This window comes from Suncus etruscus, chromosome 14 (assembly GCF_024139225.1).
Source record: "Suncus etruscus isolate mSunEtr1 chromosome 14, mSunEtr1.pri.cur, whole genome shotgun sequence".
Classification (NCBI taxonomy): Eukaryota; Metazoa; Chordata; class Mammalia; order Eulipotyphla; family Soricidae; genus Suncus; species Suncus etruscus.
In genome coordinates this window covers 16,264,572-16,274,010 of record NC_064861.1, presented here as the reverse complement: position 1 = coordinate 16,274,010, position 9,439 = coordinate 16,264,572, and the positions used below count along the sequence as shown (strand labels likewise).

Sequence of the window (9,439 nt, the reverse complement as noted above, 5' to 3'; positions counted from 1 at the left end):
CAGAGTTTGTACTTCCTTACCTCAATATTCAAAGGGCCCTTCCCATCCATAATGTACAAATCAGTGAAAACTAAATTGTCACACTATATTGAACTATGATCTTACCTAATTTCTACAAATAGCTTTTCCATTTGCTTCAAATGTTTACTTATTTTTGTGAGTGAAGGAGGAATAAAAACAAAGGTGATTTATATATTTGGAAGTCTAAACTAAGCTAGGAATGAACCCAGTCCAATCTTGATTTAAGGGCGTCAATGAGTTTTCCTCCCTCATCTCAGATAACTCATTGCTCAGCAATAATTACCTCATTAATTCTGTTTATTTACAATTTTTGGACACCTATAAAAAGGAGACTTGGCTATTCTAGAGTAGTGTCCATAAGTAGCACTGCCATATACTTTTCTACTTTTTTGTTCTCTGGATAAGTTTTAAAATATCTTTGGGTTGTGTAACTTTTTCATGTTACCCTAGCAGATGTGAAAGCATAGAGCTGGACAATAAAATCCAAGTTCTGATCAAGAGAAATGCTTCTCTGAACCCCAAATTGGGCATCCCAGAGGCCCTGCCATGCCATAGAAATTCAGATTCTCTGAAGGTAAGCAAATACTTTCTGTATTTATTTTTCCCCTCAACACATCCTTCAACAGTTCTTTTACCGTAAATTTTTATTAATAGTTCCAAAGTCATCATGGTAATATACTTTCTTAATGAATGGGAGGCCAAAGAAATCCCTTATACAACTTGGTTTATAGTCACTTTCTTAATAGAGAAACTGTTCAGCAGATGCTCCTTTCCAGTTTAAAGTGTGATATACTGGTTAGTAGGACTAAGGAAAGCAGGAAGAGATTGTGCTAGTAGAACGAGTGTTTAATATAGAGACAATCCTTTTGGGGATAAAGCAATACCATTTATGTAAACTCAACTTATGTAAATGTTCATGGGATAACTAAAATCAGACCAACTCATGTACATCTTTCAAAGAAGAAAAACAAGGCCTTCCTGATGAGAATAATTGTTTGACTTTTAACTTCCTCTTGTTATAGTATATTTGTCTATGGTGTTTAATATAAGCAAATAGAAATCAAGGATCATTTCGAGCTAGAAATTTTGTGAGTAACTTTCTAGAATGCTTTTGTATAAGAGAGCATCAACGCTTAAGTTCTGTGTCCTTCCACTTTCAAACCATCTCTAACAATCATTACAAAAATAAAATAAAATGTAGATAGTTTCAAGTGCTATAGCTGACATGAAAATTAATATAAACAGAATATTTTACTTTGTTTATAAAAGAAAGAACTTTTTTGACTCTTATTTCTAAAGTTAATCTTACTCATTAAGAAAGAATTATAGTCAGAAGAGAAAAAATATAGAATTCATGGAAAGACAGATTTACTGTCTGCAACTAATGATGTCTGGATCCTTCTAAGCAGTTTCATGCTTAATTTTCATTCATAAATTTATATATATATATATTTCCTCTTAAAGGGGGCTTGACACTAATAAGCCTCAGGCCTCACTGGGTAAACAGATCTGCCTTTAAAATCTCCTCTAAACTCACCCCCTAGAAATATCAGCATCTATAATTTTTGTTGCTGTACATCCCAACACATACACAGTTTTGTTAATTTACCAATTTAAACTTCAGTCATATATTGAAGAGATTTCTGTAACTGTTTCTTATAGTCACTGAATAAATAGCATACGGGGTATTCTGTACCAATGCATGTAACTCATAAGAAACTCCATTCTTGAAAAAATCTTTATTGCCAAAGTTAGAAGTGCTCAATCTCTGACTGCTTTCTTTTCTCACCCTGCCTCAAAGCCTTCAGACATAGTTCCCTGTTAGAACTTCCTATACTCCTGGGAATGTGTGCTTTTCTTTAGTGAACATCGTATCTAATCCCAGAGAAAAATTTAATGATGAGGATATTATCTTCCCAATATCATGATTCTATTTTCTGAATATCATCAGCTTCTAAGACTCATGTGTTCAAGACTGACTTACAGTGCTGTTCATTCCATCTCCTGGACACCTCCTTAAATGGTAAAGATCTTGCCCACATCCTCATTGCTACCCTCTTGGCATTTAGTTTCCTCTATCTGGCAGACTTAACAGAAACTTGTATTTCCCTTGAAGTTTGCTTTCCTAATCACTTCTAGGATGAAATTTGCATGTTTTACTATACTCCTCCAACCTGACAAAAGATAGTAGAATTTTAAAAATTTTCCTTGTAAGGAGTGAAATAAAGATATAGAGAAAGTGAAAGTATACAAGGAAAGGTAGACTGTTTAAGAAAATTGGGTGAATATGTGAAATGAATGACCTATTGAAAGACTTACAGAAAAGGGAAGAGAAATGGATGTGAGATGCTGAGAAATAATGAAGACCAAATTGAGTTGGAAAGTCATCATGCCTTAAAATCAATCACTATATAGAAATTGGGTTCCTATCTATTCAGGAGCTTCATCCCTTCTCACCAGTTTAAAATATGTTCAAATTAGAAACTAAGAGAGAATTTAATTAGTAATATAACATGTGCATGATCCTAAATACAATCCCTGGCTCCACGAGGTATAGCTTTGGTTTCTTCTGGCTCTTTTCTAAATTGGTTAAAATATATCATTATTCACCCATATATCCAAGCTTGGGCATGATCGTGGATGTCACGGGCTACTGTGAGTATAGTTCCAAGGTTCCAATCATATTATTTTTCCACTCTTACTCTTATGATCCTTCCTAATAATTTTAGACTTATAAAATTTTCTTTTATCTTTACTGCTTTGTCTTGAGTCAATTACTCGTTTTTCTTGTCTTCTATCCCACAAATATCCTTAACTTGTTGTCCTTCCTCAATTTTGCTTCACAGATTAATATTTTTCAACATAGGTCTTGCTTATATACAAGTCATAAAACTTCAAAGTAGATTTATTTTTTCTGCATTCATAAAGTCCAAGCTTAGGCTTGATATATAAATCATTTATTGCACAGATCCTGTCTACATTTTGAATAGAATATAAAGAACTAAAATTTATAGGGCATCTGCCTGAACATATAGAGTTTAATATTTTATATGATGTTTGATATATTCAGTCATAGTTAAATTACTATCATGGTCTTACTTTCCAGGTGAGGAAAATAAGATTCATAGAGATTGAAATTTCTTATAGAATTGACATTCTTTCCTAAATCTTTACTTTCTTGTTGCCTCATAAATGACTATACTTTAGGTATATAGTCATTTGGGTATAGATATGTATTTCCCATTAATATTGAACTTCTTACAGATGGAAAAAATATAAATGTTCACAAAACAGCTTTCTCTATGTTAAGCAACATATTTAATTTTTACAAATCAAGGTAAAACTATATTTAGAATCAGCATAATTCTAAAATTCCTCTGCAAAGAATTCTCAAAGTCTGTAGGAAAGTAGCAAATGTACCAACATGGTCTCTCGTGATTTATATGGAAGCCATATGTGGTTTTGTCCATTCTAGCCACTTTCAGAAAGGGACAGCCAATAGCCATTGGATGCTCACCTACTTCATTCCTTCTAGAGGTCAGCTATACTATTCAGGCACACAGAGCAGAGCTGTGCCAAATATGCCCACTATAGAAGATGCCTTCCTGAGTCCCAGATAGCCAGCATTGATCTCTCTACTTTCAGGAAAAATTTTCTATCACAATTTAAGCTACACAGGTAACAACCAGTGCTACCTTTCACATTCAGTGTTTGCCAGAGACCTGTGGGAAATCTTTCTGGTTTTCATTTATTGGGGTTTTAGCTGCCATCTATTGAATGACTACTTTAGCCATCACTTTGCATTTTAACCTTTACCCTTTTTCAGATGTAGGTACTCAGATTCAATAAAAATAAATAAACTTTATTATGATCTACAGCTAATTAGAGTAGGATTTAGGACCTAAATACAGGTCTGCTTGAATTGTGTCATTGCTACATACTTCCTACTCTTAATTTCTTTTTTTTTTTTTTGGTTTTTTCGGGCCACACCCGTTTGATGCTCAGGGGTTACTCCTGGCTAAGAGCTCAGAAATTGCCCCTGGCTTAGGGGGACCATATGGGATGCCGGGGGATCGAACCACGGTCCTTTCTTGGCTAGCGCTTGCAAGGCAGACACCTTACCTTTAGCGCCACCTCGCTGGCCCCTGCTCTTAATTTCTTTCCTCTCTCCTCTCACAAGTCACTTAGTGACTGGGTTGGAGTTTAAGGTGTTGTCAGGATGCTCCTGCTATTAGTGCAACTCCTCTTGGAGATGTTGAGAGTAGCACCCTTGGATGAAGCACTGTACCTTTTCTCTAGTTCTTTAAGTCTTTTAGGAAGACCCTTGGTAGTGTCTCTTCATCCCAACAGACTTCGAAGATATCCTCCTCAATTGTCATCTGGTGATTATCTTTCAAATATTTGATTCCTGAGTCAACATAGTTTTCACTGAAATCTCTATGGAATTATTATTTACAAAATTATACACTGCACAAGAAAATACTATTTCAAAACAGTACAAAAATACTTTACATATTCACTGAGACATTTGTTGAACTGAAAAAGAATTTTAAGAAATTTTTGTTTTGAGTAAGACAGGATGTACAAATGATAGAGGGAGCAGGGAGCTCTTTTTCATTATTTTTTCTAGATAAGTAAGGTAAGCATTGAACATCAAGTAAATTCCCTTCACAGGAAAGAAAATTTGTCTCTATATGACTTTGTGGGATGGGAAAAATAAAGTTGAATAAAAGAAATAGGATTTTCAAAATCAACGACAAAAGAATTGATACCAAATCTACAACAAGCTAGACACAGAGAGGGCTACTTATACTAACAGCCCAGGGGCTTACGGAGGGGAATATGGGATGCAATCTGGGAACAGGGGTAAAAGGAGGACAACTTTGGTGATGGGAATCCCCTGATTCAATATTCATTTGTACCTAAACTATTACTGTGAAAGATAAGTAATCCACTTTGGTCAAAATAAAAATTATTATTAAAAAATAGAAATAGGATTTTATAAAAAAAAAAAAAGGGGGGGGGGCCTGAGATGTAAGTCAAGTTCCCTTTTTGTCTTGACTACCTTTGCCAAGAATTTGTAAAGACTGAGAATTACTACAACAGAAAATGAACAATCTGACTCATTTCTTGGAGGAAACAAAAAAAAAAAACCATGATTGTTGAATAAGAGGAACTTCAGTATGGAAGTATATGATTGATGAATAAGAGGAACTTCAGTATGGAAGTATATGCAATAATGCTTTAATGTACTTGGAGAGTTGTAGTAGAAAGTTGGCATTCATAGTGCACTGAACATTTCTTACTGTTAAAGGAAAATGAACTTCCCAAGTGAGAAAAAGTTTCAGATTCCAAAATGAAGGTTATTTTAAAGCAGGTAATACTGTCTCCATAAAGAAGTACTGGAAAATTGTGAGGGGTGATAGAAGCTTTAGGTGCACTGGGGTTTATTGGGAGTGGCACTTTCTATTTGTTCTCTCTTTTTATTTTTACAAGTTGTATTAATTTCTATTTATTTTTTCTAATAATACCTTTATTTAAGCACCATGGTTATAAAAAGAAGTTTGTAGTTGGGTTGTAGTCATAAAAGTACACTTTCTTTCATTTTTTTTTAAAGGAGTAGATTTGGAGGGCATTGAGTAACTTGTTTTTTGAAAAGAGATCAGTAAGAAGACAAGTAAGTTTGAGAACTTTGGTATATGATTTCAAAATAGAAAAGTAATAGAAGGCTATCAAGTTGTGATTCTTTATTTCTTGAAATACAGAGGAGATAGGAAGTTTAATTGTACTTCTCAAGTATTGTTAACTTTCAAGTTCATTTTGATTATATATGGAAAATGTTTCAAATGTATTTGTTCAACAATTAATTTCTAATAATGCTTGGAAGTAAGAATGCAACTTGGGAATCAAGTGAAATGAGTCCACACATACACACAAAAGATAATTACCAGGATTGAATTTGCTTAAGAACTTAATTTTATCCTTGGATTCTTTTTATTTTTTTCATAATTTTCACTGACAACACCAGAAATTGACTTTTATAAACTTTAGTACACTTTGAGGGAAGATTTTTTAGTAACTGAGAACTAATTCCAGATTTGGATATTATCTTACAAATTAAAAACTCATAGGAAAGTGGCTTGGATGTTTAGAAAGTAATATGAACTTATGATTCTTTCAGAGATTACAAGGTAAAATATTTTTTGCAAAGCACAGTAAGTTAATGCATCTTTTCAGTAACCATATTATTAAAAATAGATCTAGTTTTCCTTTGTTTTTCTTTTTGGAAATCTAAACTAACAATTTTAACTAAGTTTTATTATCAAAATAATTTTTTCGGTACATAAAATGAATTTTATTGGGGATGCCAAGTGAGGATCTAGGTGATACTACAGGGATCAGGACCCTTTGTAAGTGCCCCACCCCAATTTTATTCAACTTTACTACATGGCCCTGATCATTGCAGAGTATAGTTCTGGAAGCTTCAAGCACTTCTGGAGTGGCAATGATGGTTCCCAGCACCACAAAATCTGAGCCTCAAAGTTTTCTTGGGCCCTACTATCAACTGAATGGCCTGGTTGGCTGAGAATTGCTGGAAGTATTCCTAGTTCTATGAAATATGGTGCTTACTACACCTTTACAAAAGGAATATAAAGTGAAAATGTAAAAATCACATTGGGGTACAGAGAGTTAAAAAGTGCTATTGTTATGGTTGTTGTTATTGTCATCTTTGTTATTAATTTCTAGTATAATTAGGCAGTTTGAGTTTCAGAATTTTCTTTAATTTTCTCATGGTAATTAATGGCTACTTTGAATTCTATAATCTAATGTTAGTGGTGACCTAACTGTTTTTTTCTTCTTTTCCTATTCGTAAAAAAAAAAGCACTGTTGTATAAGAATATGTTTATTCTTTATCAATTGGCTAAAAAATTGCCTTCAAGTTCTGGGGCCAAAAATTACCAGTTTCAGCTCAACTCTGCAACTATGGTCATTGGCTACCTGGATAAAGTAATTTCAAGGCAACTTGCATCTTTCTCTTACCTCTAAATTTGGATATTGGTCTTCAGTCTTCTAATTCTAAAAGTATAACCAAACTCCAAACTAAATAGATCAGTAAGGAAAGAAGTCAGGTTGTGTTTCCTAATATATACCATAATTTGGCCTCACAACTATGGTATATTCCTACTTTCATTCATCACAAGGTTTTTTTTCCATAACCAGATAGTGTTTATTGTTCCCACATCATAGAATAGGATCTCTACTTATACTTTGACATGGTTGTTTATCAGAAGAGAAAAAGAAGTACTCTAAGTATATATCTTAACTAGAATTGTTGCTATGTTGTTTTAACAAAAGTTTTTTACTCTGTGGATATCAGGAATGAAGATATTGCCATACATATCCACCACTCATTCTGCAATAATAAGGTACACCAAGTAATAAAGGTAAATAGTCACAAACATAAATGCTAAAACTGTACTCATTACAAGAGTTAATTCTTCAAAGAAGATAAATCTCTAAATTCTAAGAGACAACTATTCATTGGACTGCAAATTCTTTGTAGAATAGGATGAGGTAATATCAGTGCTCACTCTTGACTAATAAATAGGAGATCTTTGAGCAGACAACTTATAGACATGTCTTTTCCTGGAAGAATATGTCGTGAGTTCCACATAGAGGAGGGACAGTGAAAGATGTAAGCAGTGGGTAGAAAAGAATTTCTTCTGTCTCTAGAAAATAATCATCTTGGCAGCTCTAGTTCATATTCTTGGGTGGCCAGAGTCCACCAAGCTTTGAAGTTTGACATGTGGGTGGAAATTATAATAAAGTGTATCATCTAACTGATTAAATAAGCACAAGGCATCCAGGAGCATACAAAGAAAAGAATGAGAAAAGTCTCAGTTCCTACTGAACAGGTTCTTAGTCATAAGGATCGTCTTTATTTTGGGGAATCATTGTTCTCCCTTTGATTATCCCCTTCCACAGTTTGAATAACTTTGGCAAGTGAGTCTGAAAAACCTTTAGATGTATCTAACTTACTTTGCAAAAAAAAAAAAAAAGTATAACATAAGCCTCTGGAATGATGAATTATAGTTCATGATAATATTCAAGAAGAAAAATACTAGGCTTAGGTGATACCATGATTAATACTCATTAAAGAGTATTTTAGCAGATGTATTCTTTATTATTCTGATCTGCTCAATGTGGCAACTAGATTTAGATCACTCAGAGGAACTTTCAAACTAAGCATGATTCTGGAATTTCAATATATATTATTTCTCATCAAAGCCTTCCAATTGGTTGGAAAAAATTTCATTCATTCATGTACAAGTAAAATAATCTTTTAGCACTAAACATTAGTTTACAACTTCTGCAAATTTTCAGGCTGAGAGATTTTTCTTCAGAATCATATCTAATAAAATACTGATAAAAACAGTATATCACTTGTGTTTCCACATCATTATCATTCTCTTATTGTTCTATCATCTTAAATTAGTACATGACTTTTCTTTTTTTACTATAATAATAATTTTTATTTTAACCAAAGTGGATTACAAATCTTTCATAGTAATATTTTAGGTGCATATTGACATTGAATCAGGGGAATTTTCACCACCAAACATGTCCTCCTTCCACCCCCGTTCCCAGCATGCATCCCATATCCCCCTCCGTTAACCCTGGGCTGCTAGTATAAGTGGTCCCATTGTATCTAGCTTGTTGTAGATTGGGTTTCGATTCTGTTGTCATTGGCTTTGGATTTGGTGTTTAAGTCTGACATTTTTATTATTACTTAGTAATCATACAACTGTTTGGTCTTGGTATCCTCCATTATTTCCCCCTCAATTTGAGAGGCAGAACAAAATGGTTCAAGTTGTGTGGTTCTGTTTGAAGAAAAGAAAAAAATAAAATGGGGTAAATCAAACTAGCAAAAAGTGGGCAGAGTCCTTCTAGAGACTATAAATATCAATTTGAGAGAAGAAAGGGGAAAAGAAAGAGAAACACAACAACAATACAAAAAGAAAAATCAAACAAAAAATCCAAAAAGCATCACAGCAATAAAGACAACCACCACACAATAACCACGGTCCTGAGATAAAAACAAAACAAAGCACAAAAAATGAAAACAACAACAACAATAACAAAGCAAAAGAAAAATTTGTTCTGCCTCTTTTTTTCCTGAATAGGCACATTAAATATTGGGGAAATTAGAAAGGGAATTCCCTTGGCCTAAGAGATACAGGGTTTCTCCACCCTTGACGTATACTGTCATAGAATAACTACCAACTCCATACATGTTCATTTACTCTCACCTAGGTCCGGTACATGACTTTTCTTAATTATTATGCATGGTCACATGTTTTGTTATTTTAAAATAGTAGCTATTTCTATAAATATAATATGGAAATGTATCTCTTCC

The 9,439-nt window shown here is 33.5% G+C and overlaps 1 protein-coding gene across 1 annotated transcript in view; it reads left to right on the top strand.

Annotated features, from left to right (window-relative positions):
- Nucleotides 1-478: 478 nt before the first annotated feature.
- TNIP3 (TNFAIP3 interacting protein 3) overlaps nt 479-9,439 on the top strand; it is a 54,024-nt gene continuing 45,063 nt past the window's right edge. Inside the window, exon 1 of the mRNA XM_049787334.1 lies at nt 479-595. The gene's annotated coding sequence lies outside the window, so the exon portion shown is untranslated. The remainder of the gene's footprint in view (nt 596-9,439) is intronic.